The sequence below is a fragment of the Sinocyclocheilus anshuiensis genome, unplaced genomic scaffold, assembly GCF_001515605.1.
Source record: "Sinocyclocheilus anshuiensis isolate Anshui unplaced genomic scaffold, SAMN03320099.WGS_v1.1 scaffold383, whole genome shotgun sequence".
In the NCBI taxonomy this organism is placed as follows: domain Eukaryota; kingdom Metazoa; phylum Chordata; class Actinopteri; order Cypriniformes; family Cyprinidae; genus Sinocyclocheilus; species Sinocyclocheilus anshuiensis.
In genome coordinates this window covers 380,104-403,870 of record NW_015548204.1, presented here as the reverse complement: position 1 = coordinate 403,870, position 23,767 = coordinate 380,104, and the positions used below count along the sequence as shown (strand labels likewise).

General features: G+C 38.7%; 1 pseudogene; it reads right to left on the bottom strand.

Moving 5' to 3' along the window:
* Nucleotides 1-279: 279 nt before the first annotated feature.
* On the bottom strand, nucleotides 280-17,573 carry LOC107653467 (protein Wiz-like; annotated as a pseudogene).
* Between the last annotated feature and the right edge of the window lie 6,194 nt (nucleotides 17,574-23,767).

The following is a 23,767-nucleotide window of genomic DNA, read 5'->3' as shown; positions in this document are numbered from 1 at the left end:
CCTGTATATATGATTTTAATTGCTGGATAGCAAAAAAACTGGAGAGACCAAATCACCATGTTTATTTTGGCCTACATACTGGGTACAGTGTGTTCAAAACTACTTTTCATAGCAAGCTAATTTTATGTAATAGTATATCTACCATATAGAATAGTTCTCACAATAAATAACATGGGATTTGTACCCTATTCATTAAAAGCAGCATGCATTTTACAAACATAGTACAGCAGTTCAGGAAGCTTGTTATCACTGTGTTTGCCTACCAATTGGTACAGGGAAAAACATCTTTAAGAAAAAATTGTCATAGACTTGGCACTTTATGCTCAGAAAAACAAAAACTCTATATGTGTATGTATGTATATACTGTATATATACAAACACTCCCTAATTCTTAGCAGATAAGTTAAGTGCATTAACCTTTTACTCTTGTGAAACATTCAAATGTAGTGTAGCCAAATAGTTCAGTTTGTTCCACATTCAGATGAGCCATACATTTGGGTTTCCTTGAAATGCATTTGGGGAAAAAAAGCTAATTTTATAAGCTTAAAATACTTCGGGCCATCAACTTTTCCAAGTCAATTTCTCAGAAAGCTTCATTATCATTTAAAAAGCAACCAAGACTTTTAGACAGCTGCGTCAGCTGTTTTATTTGGAGTTTACTTTGTGCCAAGCACAGAATTAACGAGAAAGCTGCTGTGAAAATGGAGCGATCTAGGATCGGATTCATCAAAGCATTATGCAAAGCATTGCATAAGCTTGTGCAAACGCGCTACAAAATAATGTGCCATCCAAGAAAGCAACAGAGGCATAAATACGTATGGTTGAACACAACTGGAAGGCATGACAGAATTTGCATGCTCATATTGTACAAATGTTGGTCATTTAACTAAGTGTGCTTAGCTTATTTAAATATTTAGCAGCAACTGGTTCCAGACAAATTTGATCATCATCTCTAAGTGGCAAGATTCAACTGAGATTATCAACGTCAAAGATTGCAGTGGGATCATTAACAGAAAAGAAAAGGCATGTCCCCTTTAGACACGAATCTGTGTCTGCTTAAAACGAATGTTTCATATTTTTTGGTAACTGCATGGCAGTGCAAGCTTGTAGTCAATTATCACTGTTACAAACTTTGAACTTGCAAATGCTAGAAACAGATAAGCTTTGTTTCAAGGGGTCAAGGCCTTTCGTTTACGTGCTTCATAGTTAAACCATTTAAGGTTGTTTTATATCTGTGCCGTTTTGATTGTAATTCTCTGATTTGTCGACAATTTAAGAATACATTTGGTAAGCTAAACAGTTTTGTGAGTTCATTTTGAACAACAAATATTAGGCATTGGGCATAAGGGCCAAATAGCTTACAGAACTGAACTCACCACATACTCATTCTGCTTTTCAAAACAAAGCATATCGACAAAACATAAATGCATGAAAAAGTGCATTATACTGTGACTTTTTCTTGTTCATAAATACCGATTCTTACGAGACGAAAGGGAGATGAGAACTGTCATGGCAACACACCTATCTCACGCCCGACTCATAACAGATGCTTGCGATGTAGGTCAGGGTAAGTGGTCGCTAGCTGAGATTTTTCGAAAAATCTGTCCCCTTGATCAAAAATTTAAATAATCAAGATGAGTAATACAGAAACAAATGATGGAAATAACTGGTGAAGATGATGGCATCTCATACATATGTAGGAAGGACACATGGCCTACTTAGCAGGAGAAGGAATTGGCTCTGCTATGGCCGCGGAGGCTTGGTTGGGAGCAGGTGTAGGTGTAGAGGCCGATGTGGGCATAGTTGTGGGCTTTGGGGAGGGCGTAGACGGGGTCGTGGCGGGAGCTGTGGTCGTAGTGGAAGTGGAGGTAGCAGCTAAGACTAGGGGCTTGGGATCAGGAGTGTCACTTTGGGCAGGAGTGTCATTTGCGGGTGATGCAGTTTTGTTGTAGTTAAGATTGAGGATGTGCTGCTGTAGGTGCCTGATCCAGTCCTCCTGTACCGAGAGAGGGCCGTGAAACTCCATGTCACAAAACCTAAAAGAAATTAATTACAAATAAATGACAATTGGTTCTAAGGGCTTACACATTTACAGCTCTTTTAAACATACAATCTAGACACCGAAAAGGCGCTAAGAACATGAATATGATCTTGAGTAAGCAATATGTTTTAAATTTTAAGGAGTCATAGACATGCTCCCATAACAAAGACTGTTCCAAAAGACAGATACATAGTTTTAGGCTGAAAAAAAATGTATATAACATATCATTTGAATTGAGAGAGATACCGATTATAAATATTATTTACTTAGCAAATCATATCAATAAATATAATATAAAATACAATTAATATAACAGCTCTAATAAAAAATATCAATGGTCACACTGTAAGGTCCAGTTCTCACTATTAACTATGACTTTTGCCTCAAATAACTCCTCATTTGCTGCTTATTATTAGTTAGTAAGGTAGTTGTTAAGTGGGGTAGCATTAAGGGATCTAAAATATAGTCATGCAGAATCAGGCATTAATATGTGCTTTATAAGTACTAATAAACAGTTAATATGCTAGTAATATGCATGTTAGTTAATAGTGAGAACTGGTCCTTAAAGTAAAGTGTTACCATACCAATTTATTATTGCACCAAATATATGTGCAATATTTATTTTTATGCTTACTTGATCAAGTATAGCAACATGCTAACATCAACTGAGCTGAGCTGAGAGATGTAAGGTTACTGCTTGTTGCCACGTGGAGTTGCTACAATTGTAGATAAGGTGATTATAAATATATTTTACTAAACAGAGTAAAGTATCAAAATAACTAAGTTAAAAAGTGGACTATTCTACCTAGTACGCATGTGTATTATGCATTCTTTATATTTATTGCAGTATCATGTTAAATCATACTGGTAAAAAATGTATAGCCTGAATGCACTGTAAGTCGCTTTGGATAAAAGCGTCTGCTAAATGCATAAATTATATTTTTAAATTATATTATATTATGTTATTAGCTTAGCAACATTACCACCATTCTAGATTGTTCTAAAACAGGTCACTTACAAGGCTCCATATCAGTTAGCATGCTAGTAGGCAGTAGACATCAAGGCAGCACAATAGGTTATGGAATAGATCTAATATGCAAGTACAGATCTAATATGGAACTCACCGACACTTGAGTGAGTAAATTTTACCCACAAGTCTAACCAGCGGGGTGGAGGGGGGCTTTGGCACAAGGGCAGGAACGGTACTGGAGCGAGGCTTCGGGGGGCCACTCTCTCCCTCCCCTCCTTCAGCATGTGACGGGTGTTTAAGTGGTCGCCTCTCAAATCCTTAAGAGAAAGAAATTTGCAAATTAGGTACAATTTTGCAGGTAGATAGGGGGAAAGGAATAGGAAGAGATTAAGGTAAAGTTGTACTCAGACCTCGTGGCAAACGCACGTTGAGTTCACTATGAGCCACCTGCGCATGTGGAAGGGCATTATTGGAACGATGACTGCCAGGCTGTGGAATAAAGCCATGCTGAGTGGAACTTCCACTCCTGATTTTTGTGTCTGTTCCCCGTGACGATAACCCCCAGGAACAACTGTTGACATCCCGTCCAATTGCTCTCTTTTGAGGCAAAGTGAGAGATGCCCATTTGGCCACAGCAGGCTTTTGGGGAACAGGAGTTGTAGGTTCAGTGTCACAGGACAGTGAGAGAGCGGAACTGCACCTCTGCAAAAAATTACAGTCATTTTACCTTGCTGCATCTCTGCTGCCTTCTGTGGACGGCTGCGTATCCAGGCACTCAGTGTCTCAATAGGCGAACCATTTACACACCATTCTGTCACGCCAAACTGTCGTAAATGTGCTCGAGCGTGACTGGCCAGCGCCTTCCGGTTCTCAAAGTAGAATCCACAGAGTTCACAACTGGCATCTGGAAAGGAAAAACAAAACGATGAAGTCACATTCTTCTTGTGACTATTTGCACAAGGAAACAAGGAAGAAATAATGTGCCAAACATGCAAACAATAAGTAGTTCACAATAAGACCAGAAACATCAAAACTGAAAGCAAATAATGTCAGTTTTTATATCATTTTTTGCTTATAAATCACCAACATGATTGGCTCTATTTTAAGTTTTGGAATTCTGAATTAGGGTCTTTTATTTATTTGAGAGTCATTCTTCTGCAAACATGGAAGCAACACAGACACTACACAACAAATAGTCTTCAAACAATGTCATGGAAAAGAACCAAATAAGGAGTTTTGTAAAAATATACCCTTACCCATGTGGCCTACCCCACGCTTCTCCATTGAGGCCTTACCCTTAACGGAATAGTCCTGTGGGGGAGGCAATAAGTTTTTAGATTGGATGAGCAGTTTTTCTCCTGGCTGTCCCTCCTCCAACATCACCTTCTTCTTCAACGGAGGCACTCCAAAAATCTTCCCCATAGGTGAGGTGGAGGATAAGGCAATGCTTCCCAGCCCATGCTTATGGAGGCGCGAACCAGAGTGGAGCAGGTTAAGAGGTGACTTGCGGGACAGAGCAGAGGACTGATAGCCCGTACTGTTCAATGAAATCCCACCATCCTGTCCCGGTTCCTCCTTTATGCCCAAGGCAACAGATGCAGGGGTAGAGCCTTGTCTCCTCATGACTTCCCAAAGTGTGTCAATGGGCGAGCCATTCACAGACCACTCTGTGATACCCATATGCCTCAAATGTGAACGTGCGTGGCTTGAGAGGCCTTTGCGGTTTTCAAAGAATTCGCCACAGAATTCACAGCGAATATCACGGGAAGGTTCCTTCTCCTGGGTCATAACTGTAGGAGGAAAGAGAGTAAAAAGACAACAGATTGAGCTGGGAATGATTTAGTCATCCATTAAGATCACTGAAAATGCTAAAAGTAAACAAACAAACACACATCACAGGTGTGAAAACATACCCAAGTTGACTGGATAAATATTGTCTGAAGTGTTTAAACTGGAATGTAGTGGCTCTGGGTTGTAGCTTTCATTTACTCCCATGTCTGATCCTTTCATGGTAACCTCTACAATTTCAGGCTCTGGTTTCAGTTTAACGAGCTCTAAGGTTGGTGAAGAACTGGCAGTGGATGTCGAAGGAGACATTTTGTGGGTAGAAGGCTGGTCGTGGCTTGGTGTTTGGGCAAAGTGGAAAGGCAGGCGCCCAAGCACATTCCCTGGTGGGGAAGAGGACTGGAGCGCGGGCCGAGACAGTCCTGGGCTCTGAGATTTGTGGGACTTTAGAGGCATGATGGACGGTAGGCCTCGACGAACTATAATCTCTTTTAATGTGTCAATAGGTGAGCCATTCACAGACCATTCGGTGATCCCAAGTTGGCGCAGATGGGAGCGGGCATGACTGGAGAGGCCTTTGCGGTTCTCAAAAAGTTCTCCACAGAATTCACAGCCCACGTCTTTCATTGGCTCTGGTAGAAGTGTACAGAACAATTTATCAGACTTAAGTCAGTTTATGTGTGTAAATTACCTTACATAATTGAGGAAGCAAACAATAGACAAGGACATGCAAAAACACATAAAAGTTGTTACCTATAGGAAAGGACATCACTTCTCCACTACTGAAACGAAGGACTTGCAACGAGGAGGGTTTCAGCTTCTTTGGAGGTGGGCCCAATAAGGGGTGGTTAGAAGAGGAGGTAGCTTTGGAGCCAATGGTTGTCCTCAAAGAATTTGCCATTTTATATAGGACAGGGCTGGAGGGAAGAGATCTCTTAGGGGAAGTGGAAGTAGAGGGTTGGAGGGAAGTCATGCTGGTCTTCTGGGACCTCAGGTCCTCAGGACCATCTGAGAGAAAAGAATTTGCTCTGTGCTTAAAGTCATCAGTCAAGATGAACCGGTTGAGTAAGTCAATGGGGGAGCCCTTGGATTCCGAGTACTCAATCCCAAAATGGCGCAAATGGGCACGAGCATGACTCGAGAGGCCTTTTCTTGTTTCAAACCATGCACCACACAACTGGCAAATAATGTCTTTAGAGTCCACATCCATTGCTAGAAAGGAGTGTGAGAGGAACAGAAAAGTTAAAGAGATTGTAATAAGGACAGACAATAAATGTGCAAAAGGAACAAATTGATGACCACAACACTACAAAAACAAATCACAAACAATTTGTTGACATTCTTTATTAGTATTTAGTACATTAAATGCTTTCTTACTAAGATTCAATGGGGCATCCGTCTCTTGTGGTGCCCAGAATGGTTTGCTCGGACTGGAATGGTTTGTAGGCTGGTTCTTTCCTATGGTCTTATGCTCCTGGGATCGCAGTGGGGAAGACACGGGTAGTAGGGAAGAGATGGGAGCCTTTCTCAGCACTGGGGAAGGGGACCGAGACTTTACAAATGGAGAGGAAGGCAGAGAGCCAGCTACAGAGTGAGTAGTTGGGGAAGAGGAAACTTTAATAGCGGAACTCGCAATAGAGAATGGGACAGTGGGCTTGGTGTCCAGCAGCCCTTCTCCAGTTTCAACATCTTTTGTGGGGCTAGGTATAGGAACAATAGGGGCATGGTGCTGGGGCTTCTTAGGAGATTCCACAGTAGAAGAGGTGCCAGTAAAGTGTGCATCAATGGAGCGTTCCTTAGTGATCTGGTAGAGGAGATCAATGGGTGCGCCACTGTTCTCCGACATGCCGATGCCGAGCTGCCGTAGGTGAGAGCGGGCATGGCTAGACAAACCACGACGAGTCTCAAAGGTAGCACCACAAAACTCACATTTCAACAGGTTAGAGCCTGGAAAACAGAGAAATGGTGATTCGGGACCTATCTACACTTATTCACTTCATGCATTCTGACAGATGGGAATGCTAACCAATTTTTTTCAATTTATTCACTAAGCAGAGTTAATAAACCTTTACTGACTCATTGTGGAAATCAAAACAAATTTTTGTAAAATGTCACGTAAAAAGACAGACCAGACTATTAAGGAAAATTTTATGTAACATACTGTATTTCATCCCATCAGCTCAAATATTCATGTTCATGCAATTAACACTAGCAACTTCAGATGTTTTTAAACCATTTTTAAACATTACAATTTCTCTCCATATTTACTAACTATCAAGTCATTCCAAACCTGTATGAATCTTTCTTTTCTGTGGAACACAAAAGGTGAATTTTTAAAGAATATCCTCAGATTTGGAACAACATGCTAGTGTGTAAATGATGATGGAGTTTTCATTTTCGGGTGAGCTATTATTTTAAAAGTAAATTAAAGGACTTGAGATTAAAATACAATTCATATTACCCATAGCATCTGTCTCTTTGGATTCAGGGCTCCGTTCCTCAATGGAGAACAGGGTCTTTTCTCCTGGACTTGTAGCCAATTTATCTGTAACAGGCATTTGGGCCTCCTCTTCTTCCTCTTCCCCATCCTCTGCCTCCTCCCCACCTGTATATGCATAGACAGAGACAACATTTTTAAATTAGCTAAATGTAGAGTCAGAACCACCGAGGTCTCAAATGAACGTTTCCCTTAAACAAACTGTAACTAGCTTTACCTTCACCTAATGCACAGAATAAATAAAATAAACATATTTATAATTCATGCTTAATTACCTGGCCAGCTGATTCTGTAAGATTATCTGTTAAAAGACATCTGCAAAATATTTTCCTCATTATGGGGACAGAAACTTATAGGGCAATCACAAAATATTTAGTGTGATGTCAATTTTCGCAAAATAATTTTAAACGGTTTTAATGGTTTTATAGCCCTTAAAATTCACATACATTTTTTCCTTTGAGATCATAAACGGTCACAATTTCTACTCATGTTTCATGACATTATAGTCTCCCAATTCTTTTGCCAAAACTGTAACAAATTCATCTGTGACTAAACTATTTTTTTATACCTCATTTCTTTTTTTCTCTCTCAACCACCATATTGCACAGAGAAAATGTTAATTGCATTTTGTGTAAGCACTTAATGACGGAGAGTTTGTAAAACAGACAAACTCTGGTGATAAAACTATAAAGAACAATCCTGACTAACAGCAACCAACTATAGGAAACAACAGGTTTGTCTGACAAAGACTTAAAGGGTTAGTTCAACCAAAAATGAAAATTAGCCAGTCTACAACAGTGAGCGCAAGCTAGATTAAAGTGATTATTACGTTTTGAATATGGATATTTTTCTTACAAAAACGCATCGATTCACTACAGAAGGCCTTTGTTCACCCCCCGGAGCCGTGTGAGACACTTATTTTTTTTATGGATGGGCATATTTTATTTAACTGCTTTTGGACTGATGCATGCAACACCCGCTGAGTGGCATTAAACGGCTTGAAAGATCAAAAAAAAAATTTATATAACTCCGACTGGATTCGTCTGAAAGAAGAAAGTGATATACACCTTGGATGACTTGAGGGTGAGTAATTTATGGGCTAATTTTCATTTTTGGGTGAACTAACCCTTTAGGAGTTGTTTTATTTTGATTTCTGGAGTCTAACAATTAGATGAACATACATACTGATACTTTATTCACTCCAGAGGTAAATTCAGAAGGTCTACATTCAAGCAGCACAGTGATTTTCTTTTGAAGCTCCTGCCGGTCTTGCTCTTCTCAGCATATTCAATATAATAAGCTGTGAACGGCGTTCCTGCTGTGGGCGTTTCTGTTCTGTCATTTGATCTGTCCTAGACACATTTCTAGCAACATCAGCCCTTTTTCTGCTCAGACTGAAAATATTAATTCACTGTAATGGCATACACTGCGTGAAATAACCAGACAACAAATGGACAAAAGACATTAAATGCAATAAGTTAAACACGAACATCCACCGTTTAATAACTTATTCAGACCAACATAAAACAAAGCAAGCAGCGCTGACACTTTATTTTCAAAAAAAATGGTGAAAGTGCGCGGAAAAATAAATCAAGAACCAAGAAAAACAAAAAGCGTTGGCGGGCTCCATTCCAACATTTAAAAAGCACCTCAAGTGAAATAAAATGGCGTAGACTTAGCCTAATTTCGGGAATCATAAAGACATGCATTAAAAAAAAAGAAGCCGTCATTTTGACAGGACACCAAAAACTGCCTTTATTAAGCACCTGAGCGCAAAATATCACGTATCGACACTTTTCAGACAGAAAAGTACAGACAGTAGGGGAATGAGTCGCTTTCGTACGTGCACTCTGTCTCACTGGACCATTGCTGGCATCAGTGATTTAAAACGCGCATCGGGTATGACAGGAGCTTTTTTCTTAAATGTTTTTAACACGATTACATGCCATGCAAGCTTTGAAAGTGGCGAAGCTCCGAGCATTTGCATCTCTCATGCATCCCCATGCACGGCGCGGAAGTGCATGCACTCACCATTCAGCGACTGCAGCGCATCGGACTTATTACAGCACCTACAGTCAGACAATTTTTCCGCTATTGTTTGTGTCTGCGGGGAGGTGGAAGCAGCCATTTTGCCCCGCACACATGCACTAACGCACCAAGGCGTGACGAACCGAATAAAGGCGGAGACTAGGCAAAATATTAAATGCCAGACATCAATTACATTAATGAAGATTGCATTAAGAAATTAGCAAGTGTTCTGCACCATACAAAAATCGTTACAACTGCTTTCACAACTGCACCTGACAGCATTACAAAAATCCCAGGGCATGCACAAGCTTTTGAGGTTTCTCTTTAGTGTATTTTGAACTTCTGACCACAAAGCAGATGAGGTAAAGGCTATTTATTTAATGGAAAATCAACTTTTGAATAAGTAGCTACACAATATAAACATTGTTTCATCAACCTTTGAAAAGACAGTTAAAACATCTAAACATCATTTAAACAAGAATAAAAAAAGTGATCAAAAAGTGAAACCAGTCTGAGCCCACTAGTGATTTTGCATTTTTGTTAATGCAATGCAAACATTTCCATCAGAAATGACATTATGACTACAATTTCAGATTTTTACAACAATCTTTCTAAACTATTTTACATAACCCTCCTTTTGCTTTAATGACAGCATGCACTTGACCTAAGCATAGACTCCTTTGTGCAAAAAAACAACTTTGTTCTCTAGCATTACTTTGTTTCAAAGAGCATCAAAAGAATCAAAGAACATCTGACCTTTTTGTACAAATAAGCTTGCATTTGAGAAATAATGCAGACTCTTAAATATTTCTTAAATATGTTTTATATAATAAATAAAAAAAAAAACTTTGTGCATCATTATTTTCTAACAGACATTTTGCAGTTATCTAAAGAATTTAGCAAGTAAGAACTATGACATGCCTCATGGCTTAATCTTTTAAAGTTTTTAAAAAAATCAAACAGAAGTAAATCCCATCCACTTACCCTCCAATTCACTGATACTATGCTAAAGAGTGGCGGGTTGTGCTGTCATGTTCTCCTCATCCTTTATGTCTTTCCTGCTCTCTTGCTCCTCATCAGAGTTTTGCTCTTGACCTGACTGGATAGTATGAGTGGTGGCAGTGGGTAGAACAAGATCTGGATACTTGGCAAAAAGCTCTCGGAGAATATTAATGGGAGAAACTGTGACTTCCCAGTTGGTGATGCCAAAGTCTCTGAGATGGGCTCGGGCATGACTGGAGAGACCAGCCCTGGTGTCAAAGCCGGCACTGCAGAACTCACATCTCATTACACTGAAGGTTGACGGGTCAAAGTTGGCGACTAGAGGTGGTAATGGAGAGAAGAGCATCAAAACAAGCCTTTGTTTCTGTGTCATAGATATGGCAATTCAACTCTCATGAGACATCAAGATAATAAGCATTACAAATAGTAGGTAAAAAGCCATCTGAATTTACATTTAAAAGCATCCTCACCTTTTTTCTTCTTTTTCTGATAGGAGAATTTCTTCTCAATGGCATTGACCTCTTCTGGGGAGATGAAGTGCCTAACGTCGTAACTGACACCCACTCTGTTCAAGTGACCCCTAACATGATTGGCTAGTCCGATGCCATTATGGAATTGATCTGGGCAATAAGGGCATTTTCTTTCCACACTCTTCAACAACCCCTCTCTATCATCTTCATCATCTTCCTCAGTTAATGCACCAATAAGGCGACTAACAACATCCTCTTCATCTTCGTCATCATCAATATCATCATCATCATCATCATCATCATCCTCTAGTTTTGCAGCAACAAGTGTGCCTTCTCCACTCTTCTCCTGACTATCAGATTTGTCTTTGAGTTTGGGTTCCTCCTCCTGTGCTTCAAGCTTTTTGCTGTTCTTCTTTTGTGAGGAGGAGTTGGCTTTGAGATCCGGATCATTGGCAGGTGGCTCCGTCCCTGGGGTGGGGAGTGGTTATAATGTGGAGTGTTACAAAGTGTTCAACAGTTATATAAAAAAAACATCAAGACCAGTATTGCACAATTTAGAGGTTAAATGCAAACAAAATGTATGTGGGATGCAATGAGAATGGTGACAAGCTGAGTTAATGGAATAGTTGATCTAAAATGGAAAGTCTGTCATCTTTTATTGTCATCTTAAATCTTTTATGAAAGATTGTCATATGGGTTTGGAACATTGTGGTAAGTAAATGATGACAGAATTCTCATTTTTGGGCTCATTGTAAACAAAAGGAACAGCGTGGCCTGACTACTCTGCAACCGTTTAAGATCTCTGTGGCTCTGCTCATCACTCACCCATCACCCTGCTGCATGAGAGGGGAGTTTGGAGGTCAGAGCTGAGAGACTCTATGAGGACGAGGGGTAACTTGTTTCTTAGCTGGGCTTGCTGCCCCTCAAGCAACCCCAGCCTCTCTGCTGCCCCTCGGAGGCTGGCTGAGAAGCTGCTCTTCAGCTGCAAGGCCAGGGCAGGTACCTCCACAGGGTCTGCAGGGGAAGGGACCAGGTTCAGACCAGGGTGAAACCTGGGATTTCCCCAAGTTTATGGCCATGCATGCCTCATGTGAACTTCTAGAATGTCAAGGCTTTCCATTTGCCCCCCATTCAAGTATTGGTCCTTGCTGACTATGGCCACTGATTGGGTTAACTGTTTGGGAAATATTGAAGGAAGAAAGTCTGTACACCACCGGCAGTGGCTAATAGTGAGCATTGGCCAATGGAACAGGAAGTAACACCCCACAATTATAATAACTGGCCAATGGAATGGGGAGAGTCACCACACTCCTTTAACCAGCGGCCAATCAAACAGGAAGTTGCACTACGCAAATTTTGGTTCAAGGATGATTCTGGCACATTGAATCCAGGCATCACAATAGCACAACAATACATACAGTGCATATACACATATACATGCTTCACTACAAGACAAAAGACAGAAGTACAGGTAATGTATTTATTCAGATTTTGCCTATATGAAATTGAAATTGTGAAAGCTAATTCTCATTGTTCTATTGTGGTGGTTAATGACAGTATTATTTAATGTGAAAATGTTATAAAGAGATGGTGAGAAATTGATGAAAAATAAAGACCTTTCTGAAAATGCATTAATAATTGAATAGTAAATATATCATTAGTTTATGATAGTTTACAACCTCTCTTTTTCAGTACGTAAATGTTGCACTGGTGAGTCTAGATTATTTGACAAAAATACAGTTTATTATGCCAAGTGTTAGCATTTACTTACTACATTTACATTTATGCTTTTGGCAAACACCTTATCCATAGCAACTTTTAGGGCATTCAAGTTTTATACACAGTTATACAGTTTTATATACTGTATATTTCTGTTCTTTGGGCACTGAAGTCTTGCCATTGTTACCACCTTGCCAATTTAGCTACAAGGCTAAGCGTTGACTGGTCTTGGTGTTTAAATCCGTTATTGACTTACCTGTTTTGGAGTCTTGTTTTGGATCATGTTCTGGTTCTGGTGGTGGAATGTCTTTTATCTGGCCCTTATCTTCAGTCTGGTTTGAGATTTGGACTTGTTTTTTCATAACAGGAGTAAGGGTGGAATTAGGATCCAGTCTTGTACTTGCTCTTGTGCGCCCAAGTTTACCCCTTGTAGCCCGGACTGTGCGTTTATTCCCTATGCTCTTGAATGCCACATCCTTATGCTGCGGAGCAGCGCTTGGATTTGGCAGAGATGACATGAGATGCTGAGGTTGTGGAACATTCTCTTCCACAGGATTAGCCACAGTTGTCCTGGGCTCTTCTGTTTGTCTCAACTCCTCAGCAGGGTCTGTATTTTCATGCAGAGTTGCTTTACCAGGTTGGTCTGTGGCCTCTCCTGGGGTTGCAGAAGCATTTTGGCAAGACAATGAATTAGAGTCCACCTGTGAAAGGCCACTTTCAGGCTGCGTTTCTTTAGATTTTTTGGATGTTCGGATGGGGTACCTCTTGTTGAGAGGTGATGTGACGAAAGTTGATGTAACATCTGCAGAGGACTGAACCTGTCCTTTCTTGCAGGACTTCTGCTGAAATCGGGGGGAAGTTCGATAGACACCAGCCCTTGTTCGGGTGTTGTGCATCTTGGTATGCTCAGCAAGTTCTTGAGGCAAATCAGAGCTAAAGTTGCACTTAAGACACACAAACTGGCTGACCTCTGTTGACTCTTGGATGACTGGCTCCAATGCCTTACTGCAACTGGCTTGATCTGCCACCCCCTTGTCCCCCTCATTTAATTTTCCAATCTCTTTAACGATTTTCTGCCGTGACTCCTCGTGGCATTGTTGATGATCTAGCAGCAGTACCTTGTCTACAAACTCCAGACCACACTCTATGCATTCAAAAGCATTTTTATTAAGATGTCCACTCCAAGAGTCTTTCTTTCCACATTGCCATTTCTTCCCAGATTCACCAACTTGGCCATGCTCTCGCATGTGTTCACGCAGATGGACACGTTTCTTGAAGTAAATGCTACATTCTACACATGTAAAAATATTTTGGGAGAGGTCTCCATCCAGTTGGTGATCTACTACTGACCTCTGCCTTCCTCGTATCTTCTCTTCCTTTTCCTCTTTAAGTTTGAACATCCTTTCCCCAACCTTTGTGGTTTTCCTACGCTCCTGTGCTCCAGAGGGTTTTCCTCTGGTCCTTCTGCCGGCTCCCGTTGTGCGTTGCCAAGTGTCTAAGCCAGAGAAAGGCCTCAATATGGCCCTCTTTTTTCTTCGGCGCTGGATGAAGGTGCATTGCGCCCAAGGTCCAGGCGGTGGACTCTCTGGCTCAGAGTCTCCTGGGAAGGTGTATACATCTGGCTCTTTGGTGTTCTTCTCTTCCCGCCCTCTACTATTAAGCAATTTCCGCTCATTTTTCTCTTCTTTTTGGCATCCCTCTTTTGGTGTAGTATCTGGTAGATGACTCACTTTGTCTTGTTCCACTGCAAGTAAACAGCAAAAGGTTTTATTGACTTAAGTAGTTTTTTATATGATGGTGTTATTGAATCAATTGCCAGTTTTTTTTACGTTTTGCTGTATGTTTTGGTAGGCTGGAGTCTGTAGTTTTCGGCTCCTTGTATGTAACATCTCCTTGATTCTCAACCTCCAGGGGGGCAAGTGGGATGTTTTCAAGAAATAAGTGCTTGGTTTCCACAGGTTCTTGGCATGGATCAATGTCAAATCTGCAAGCATAAGGATTAAAATGGATAAATACTTTAAAGCTTAATATTTATCTCTATCAAACCCCTCAATGTTAAAAAAAACTCTATGTATGCACTTTTCTATAAACCTGTTGTTCCGTATATTCATCTGTATATTACCTGTCGTCTTGTTGTCCAGAGCTGGGACTTCCTGGGCTGTGAGCAGCCAGACCATGAGGGTTAGAAAAGTGCTGAAGTTCTTCCTCTGACATAAACCATTGGAATCCACACAGGAACACAAACATTATACACATGACTTAACAGAAAGCAGTAGACTCACAGTTATATCTACAGCATGTAGACAAACAAAACCATTAACACTGTTCACAGAGACACACATTTCACAGTACAAACACAGAATAGCTCAGTCTGAAACTAGCTGGATCATTTCAGATTCTCATTTGCAGTCAGGATTTCATACATTTTTAGGAAAAAAGGTACAAAAGTGGTCAGTGGGATGGTACCTTTTCAAAAGGTACACATTTGTACCTAAAGGGTGCATATTAGTAACTAAAAGGAACAAAAGTGTACCTACAGCTTTTGTACCTTTTTTTCTGATAGTGTATGACTCACACATGCATGTATTTTTCACTGACTTGAAAGTAAGAATGAACCAGAGAAACAATTACCGTCCAAGGTTTCTTTCTCCGAGTCCGAGTCCCATGTCAGAGATGAGGGGAAGGCTGAAGATCGTGGACTTCTCTGTACTTTACCACAATGCTCCAGTGTGGGGAAAAAGCATTTTGGACTGTCTGAATCTCCATTTCCATCACCCTTCTCCATTGTGTTATCACAATGCAATAACCCCCCCTGTGATTTCAGAGGTTTGAAACAAGTCCAACATTACATAATTCTGTTTAGGATAGAAATAAAATGTTGCAAGATTCTCACACAGGTGTACACTGATTGTTAAAAGATATTTCTGTCATGACAACTCTCGGAGGGATTGGCATGGTAATGTACATGACAATGTTAATGTATTTGGTCTTGGCGGAATAGATCTGCTACGCTGCTGCTGCTGCGGCAGAGCAAGTACCGAGACTTGCTACTGCCCATACATCCACAACATGCTGCTGTGAGCATGTAAGAAATATTGCTGCTGCAAATATAACATACATGAAATAACCCCCATATAGCATACACAAATCACCTCTTAGCAGATCTATACAGGTGGAGCCGGGGAAGGTGGAGGGTTTCTGAAGCAAGCTGCAACTGCTACGGCAAGCCCTAGTCATATATTTGAATGTTGAGCAGCGAGCTCATTGGCTACTGATACAGGAGAGAACCAATCAGCTGTGCCATGTGATAATGATGTCATTAGGTCAGATTGAGTTAGACCTATCGGACTGCGCCATCTAGAGTTTCATGCCAGAACTCTGTATATATAATGACAGTGTAAAGATAATTGTAATTAAAAAGTATTAAACTGTATCAAAGCAATGACTCCCACATATTTTTTATATTCATAGAGTAACGGTTAAAAAAAATCAATTTTCTCCTTTCATTGGAAAAGTGAATAAATTATTCCAAAGAGAAAAGGGGGAGTTAAAAGCTGTGTCCCAATTTGCACACTATCCTTCCTAAATAGTATTCAAAAATAAAATTAATGTGTCACAAATTGAAGTATGTTGAAATAAGTATACCAAAGGTACTACAAACACAAATAAAAAGTGTAGAAAAAAAATTATAATAAAAATAAAAACATGGAGGAAATGGGACATTGACGTTTAATCAATATCAATATGATCAATATCTAACCTGATTAAAAAAATTATATAATGTTATCCACATTACATTGCATCTGCAACAACATTTTGAACTTTTAGAAAGATACATTTGCTCATTTGCTTTTAAATGATTCATTATGCAAACACATCGCGTTCTCGGCACGACAGACCTGCGACTAGTAGGTCACCGTGCTGCTTCAATTCTAATAAGTTAGGAAATTAAATGAAAAGTGATGTGGAAGATGTTAACTGTGAGAAGATAATTGACAGGGCAGTTTAAACAGTGACAGGATGCATGTAACTAAGTAACTAAATTATGATGAACTAGTATGTCCCAAAGCTTGTCTACTCTTATGCTACACACTTAAAAGTAAGTCCTTTTTCTTCACAAAAAGAATACATATTTTTAAGGCACAGTATAAGTAGGCGAACTGGTAAGTGCCTTGAATATACCAGGAAGGTGCAGCTGAGTAAGGAGGTGGATGCTGAAGGCAGTAGCCCTTGGTTGGACATCAGATCTTGAGGGTCCCTGGTCAAGAGATCATCCTCAGGCTCCATGGTCCCCTGGTGCACTAGCTTGGGTGCAACTGCTGTCCACTTCTCCTGTCCTACATTATGAAGAGCAATTCTAATAACTGCAAGCATAGATATGGACCTGAAGCCTCAAAAGTCAACATATTATGGGGTCTTCAAAGAAAACCTATAGAAGAGCATTTGCAAGATGTTTATAAACTCAAGAGGTTAATTTGATGATAGATTATAGTGCTCTGTGCTGTCCGACCTTTGAAAGAGTGCATTTGAATAACTAAATATTTGTGTTTAATTCCTGAGAAGTGTCACTCTGTCTGACCTATTTTATCATGCCTCATTTTCTATGTTGATAATATGGCCGTTTTTACTGGAGAAAAAAAAAATACCGGCTCCCTTAATAAATGGGCTCGTCCATGCAGTTTTCATGCGTTTCGAACTTGCGATGTCAGGGCTATCTGCAAACGCTGTCCTTCTCCAGGAACACAATCTGTTAAACATCTTTCTGGATGTGTGCGGCGAGGATGGAATTGGGCAACACTCACGGAAAGCGGCCTGTCTTTGGAATCTTCTGCGTCCAATCACATCGCTCTCTCCATGTCCTATATGGATTCAAGTGGCACGAACGCACGGGCGCTTATAGAGCATGTGTGCGTTGTGCTTTTTGCGTCCCGGAGCGTCGCTGCCTTCCCTCAGGAGCACCGGGAAAAGCATATAGGTGCAGCTAACGGTAAAGACTGCTTTTGCACTCTAAACACCGGACTCCATGTTGTTAGTTTCGGAGGGATGGTGACGTTGGTGGGGAGGGGAAAGAGTTTATGTATCAGCCACGCTGTAACTCTTTCACAGCAGGTCTAGAGATGAACGGCACCTGATCAGTGTGGTAACAACGGCGTTGATGCGTATAAGATTTTTAAGTCAGCTGTTATAAATCTGCTATATGAATAAATGTAATCATCAGTCACCTGCATAATACCTAGAATAATAGCTACTAATGCCACTTCTGTACAGTCTGTCTGTCTATCTATGTGTGTGTGTGTGTGTGTGTGTGTCTATATGTCTAAACACTAGTAATGTTCAGTCATACTGTTCATAGATGTCTTTGGTAATTGTTAATATAAGCAAATAGTGTAACTACTCATATTTTAGCAAGAAAACGCCTTAGAAGTTTTAAAGCTATGCAATTATTTAATTAACAAATATAAAAAAATTACAATATAATTAAAATCAAGCTACATTTAAGGTGAATTGTTTAAAACACGGTTTTAATTCTAACCACAGCATTAGTTTTGTAAATATACAAAATCGTTTTAGCTAGATTTGCTGATTTTATTATATTCTAACAATGTAAAATAGGCAATGTGTGTGATCAAAATAATGTACTTGAACATTATCATTTTGTAAAGGAACTTGCTTTTAACCAAAAGTAAAGGCAAATTCAATTTTTGCCCCATTTCTAATGTCATGTGTAGAACACAAACAAAAAAACAATAGATATGGTTTTTAGAAGGAATTTATTATGCATTTATTATTAGTAATACATGTACTGTTTTCCAGAGACACAATTAGTTGATTGTGTTCATTGTTGCTGCCACAGTCATCAAGGCAAATAGCTCTGTAGAGAAAAGCAGAGAAACACACACAGACACACAGTTAAGGTCTGAACTGTTACATTCTGTGAACCCCACAAGTACAATAAATCCCATAAATCATTTGTTATCTTTTTACCTCCCAATGCTCCCATTTCTGGATTTCACGGTAGTGCTGGGCGGTATACCGGTTCATACCGAATACCGGTGTTTATTTTTGTTATGATATGAATTTTTAAGATACCGCAATACCGGTGTATGTCGCTTAAAAAACGTTCGGAACGCGACACTGTTTGAAAGGGGTCCCTTTTCATTGTTGCAGCAACAATGAACACAATCAACTAATTGTGTCTCTGGAAAACAGTACATGTATTACATGTATTACTAATAATAAATGCATAATAAATTCCTTCTAAAAATCATATATTTAGTTTTTTGTTATTATTACACATTACAAATTAATCTAGTCAGGTAATTTAAAGAAAATTGGCAAAATCTAATTTTCCTTAAATAATTTCGTTCAAAAGCAAAGTTCCTTTACAAAAGCGATGTTCAAGTATTTTGATCAGACACATCGCCACCTTATTTTTGCATTGTTTGAATATAATAAAATCAGCAAATCTAGATAATATGATTTAGCATATTTACTAATATAACTATGCTGTGGTAGAATTAAATAGCTTTTAAATAAAAACAATAGTGTTTGTGTGTGTGTGTGTAGTGCTGTGGAAATGTGTTTGTCCCCATCCTGATTTCTTTTTTTATTGCTTTTGTGTATATCTCATAGGCTACTAAATTGTTTCAGAAATAAAAACAAAATCTAACATAAAAGTTTAATGATAAAACACAACCTGAGTGAACACAAAATAGGCCTACAGTTTTTAAATGATAATGTTATTTATTGGAGCAAAAAAGATCAACTGGGACAGGATAGCCTAATAAATAATACACATTTTGGACTATTTGATATGTCTGTTTAAATGTTTAAAACTTGTACAATATTTTACATGATACGCTTCTCTGGCCACATATGTCTCATTTTCCAGAGCTGGTCCATAATTTATGCCTTCTTTTTAATTTATTCAGACTTGGATTCATATTATGCATATTAAGAGCTGTCTTAGCAATTTTCAGCCACTGAATATTTTCTTTAAACTTGCATGTTCATTAATTACCTATTTGATGCAGTGTCGAGGTTGTGGATGATTGTCCAGATTCAACTCTGTGAACTGTAAATCCCAACTCCTCTATCATGACAAAACATTTTAACGTAGAATGTACAACACAAATATTCAGAAATGTCAAAATGACATCATTTCATGTTCACTGGACAGAAAAACATGTTAGCTCGACATATATTGTTATTGTTATTATTATTATTATTGTTTTCAATGTTTTCTATTTTACATTTCAACCTCCGTGCAGCCGCTTTTGTAAGTTTTCTTCCTCATATCATATCATCTTTTTGGTCACAAGACTTCTTGAATGTATTCAGGATTTTTATCTTATAAAATATGGTATTTCATCAAATATCCTTGGTAAATGTATGCCACGTAAGACAATATATTTATATATTTATTTAATATACATAAGATTTCTATGCTGTAAAAACAGATTACTTTTAAAAAGTAACATTGAACTGACATAAATTTGATAAATCAGATAAGGCTCACAGTAACATTTAATTTGTCTCCAGTGTACTCAAAACTTTCATGTTACTGTTCAGAATGAAAACTAAAAAATTTTTGTGCAAGCTGCTTTCGCTTTTTTTTCTGAACAGCCTGGGATTTACAGTGTGCACAAAATTCCATCTGAAAAACAACATATTACAGATTATTTTCTTTATTTCCACCAGGTGGCACTAATCTTCCTCCATTCAATGGATTTTAAGTAGCCTTTTGCTTCATTTTCACTTAAATGCTGCATCAATTGCGAACATTGCGTGTGTGTGTGTTTTTAATTTTTATAAAGAAATAATTTGTCCATAATTTAGATGTGAATATTGTCTAGTAACATGAAATTGTAGTGCATTCATTTCAAAACCTGGTTGTGCCACCTTTAGCAGCAATAACTGCAACCAAACACTTCTAATAACCGGAGATCAGTCTTTCACATCTCTGTGGAGGAATTTTGGCCACAGCATTTCAATTGGGCTCAAGTCAGGACTTTGAGTAGGCCACTCCAAAACTTTAATTTAGCTTTTTTTGAGCCATTCAGTGGTGGACTTACTCCTGTGCTTTGGATCGTCTTGCTGCACAATCTAGTTGCTCTTGAGCTTCAACGTACAGACTGAAGGCCAGACATTCTTCTACAGGATTTTCTGAGAGCAGAATTATTTTTTGATTCTATATTGATAGATTTATTGATGCAAGAAAGGCCTGCCGTTCCTTCCATGTTGTCCTTGGGTCTTTTGTGACTTCCTGGATGAGTCATTGCTGTGTTCTTGGAGGAATTTCGGAAGGTCGGCCGCGTCTATAGGAAGGTTTGCTACTATGCCAAGTTCTATTCATTCGTAGATAATGGCTCTCACCGTGGTTCTTTGGAGCCCAACAGCTTTTGAAATAGCTTTGTAACCCTTCCCAGCAGTAATGCCTGATTCTTGAACAATTCATCCTTTTGTGGTAATAATCAGCAAGATGCATTTGTTATGGAGTAACCAGAACATGAGACGTGCGGATCCATGTGCAAAGCTTTTATTAAAAGACATGGTCACAAACACAGGCAGGGTTGAAACACCAGCAAACAGGTATGGTACGGGCAAAACACAAGAGCAGTCCAGTAAACAAGCGTGGGGTCGCTCGATGGTGAACAATATCCAACAGGGCAAGGCAAAGAGAGATAATCCAGGTACATAGCAATAATCCAGGCAGGGGCAAACAGAGTCCGAAACAGCAAGACAAAAACGGTAATCCGAAAACACAGGCAAGAATCTGAACACACCTCTTGGGATCTTGGGACAGACTTGAGAGAGAAAAACGCAATGTGAGAACACATTATTGCTACTGACAGATTGAAAATTGGTCATAAAGTGGTTTACTTTTTGTTGGTGCTCAAATTATATTATTACAATATTTATAATTTAACAGTATTAAAATAATATAAAATGTCGCAGTTAAAAATATTAAAATAATTGAAAGGTGCACTATGTAAAATTGAAAGCTAGTGGTTGAAATGGTTACTGCAGTCCAAATTCAATATGTTGGAGAGAGTTGTTTCTCCCTTCCCCTCCTTCTCAGACTCACACAGGTTGCCAGATTGAGGACATGCAACAGGAACGTGCGCAATTGACAGTGTAAGGTGATTAATTAGCAAGCCGCTGATTAATTAACTCATTAGTTCCTCGTTTAGTCTTGTGTTCCATTGCATTGTCCAGAGTTCTATTGTCCTGTCTATGTCTGTGTTAAGATGTTGCGTGATCGGTTTTCCTAAGTGTTCCTGAGTGATTTTTGAATTAAAGACTGTTCTCTTGGATTATTTGTCATCTTGTGCTACTTAGACTACAACTACCTGTGACAGCATTGATTTATCCATCCATCTAGAATTTATTTAGATGGACGCAGAGGCTTTTAGGTTGGGTAGAATCTGCAATTTCCACCAGCTGGCAACCCGGGGTGTTGAAACTGGCAGTGGGCGGAATCCCACAAACCAAAACAAAAATAGACATTCCAAGACGGAACGCGCATCTCAAAAGTAGAAAAACTGGCTGTTCCATTGTTTTTCAGAGAAACAAGTGTGAAAGCATGTTTCTTAAATATCTGCTGTTTCTTAGTATTTTTATACTTTAGTACATTAAAAAAAAATTACATACAGCACCTTTAAGTCAGCTTAAAATATATAATAAAAAGAACAAAAAACGTAAAATAAAAAATATAGTTATATTTAGTAAGAGAATGTATTTATTTAAATACATATTTCAAATATTTTAAGCAAATAAAACAGTCTGTATGTTAACATTAGTCATAAGTAAACTGATTTACTTGGTAGTTTAAAACTATAAAATATTTAGCTTAGAATTTCATTTAAAAAACAATGAAAAAGTTATATTAAGGAGATGTATTCACATAAATAAATACTATGTTTAAAAAAATGTTTTTATTTTTATAAGTAATCAGTATAAAATGGTTAACAAATACTTTTAATTATCTGCATAAACATGGACAAATTGGTCAAACCCTTGGTTCATAACATCATCCAGCCTCTTCCTCTCAGACTCATTTAAGTTGCGACGAACTGTTAGAGCCTGGACCATTTGTGGTGGTGGCTGATGGAAAATGAGGGGGGAAAATACAGAAACAAGACAATTTTAATAGTGACCATTCTTCCTTAACCACAGCTCTTAAAAGCAGTCATATCATGAGCAATCAAGGATCAAGAGCTCATTGTACTGTGACTTTCAGACCCCAAAACATCCTCCCAATTCAAAAAATACCCTACACATTTACAGAAATCAAGCAATAAAATTAACTCTTTGACACGAGTCAAAACTGTATTGTGAAACTGGCATAACTGAAATGAATATATTATACATACACAAACATCAAATTTGTGCATCGCCACAATGAATGTGAAATGTTATAGGTTCTTATGTTTTGTCATTGATGTCAAACCTGGGATGAAGTAGAGCAATATTTTAAGTGAATACTGAATACATTTTGGTCTGTTACTCAAACAAAGCTTTGATACAGCTTCAGTAGAGTTGGAAGTTACATCAAAAACTTTTGTTTCATTTAAAAATGTTCTTTTTAAATGTTTTGACCCCATTATGAAAAAAAGAGCATTCTAGATAGTTTAGCTCATGATGGAAGAACGTCATCCGTGTTTGAAATGACAAGAAAGGTGAAAAAAATAAACATAAATGTACCTTTTGAGTGAACAAAATTTTGGTAATATATCTAGTGCTAAACCAGTAATTAATCAGCATAGTGACTAAAAAACTGAATATGTGGCTTACCTTCAGCAGCAAACACCACAAGCAAAGAGAGAAGCAGCCGCGAGTGCCAATGCATCGGGACAGATCTTGAGAGCACTGAAGAGTCTCTGTTCACGCAGTCCGGTTATGCATCTACCTGCACCTCATACGCATTATAAATACATGCTAACACTTACGTAATCACATGCTGATAAACCAGTGTGTTCCATGATATAAAGATTTAGCTTTGAGAAAGTGACAGATGCTTTCAGTCTGCTTACAGTTGAACAAACCAAAACCCAATTACATACTTTCAAACCAAAGCCAGAAAAGAAAGTAGCCAAAAATCTTAACTTCTCTATGGATATCATCAAAAAAAAAAAAAAAAAAAAAGTACTTCGAGACTTAAAACATTATTCAGAGACTGAAAAAATTGAGAAATTCTATAACACCTATTACAAAGTATGTAATCTTAGAGAGAAGTGTTTTCTAATTGCTAG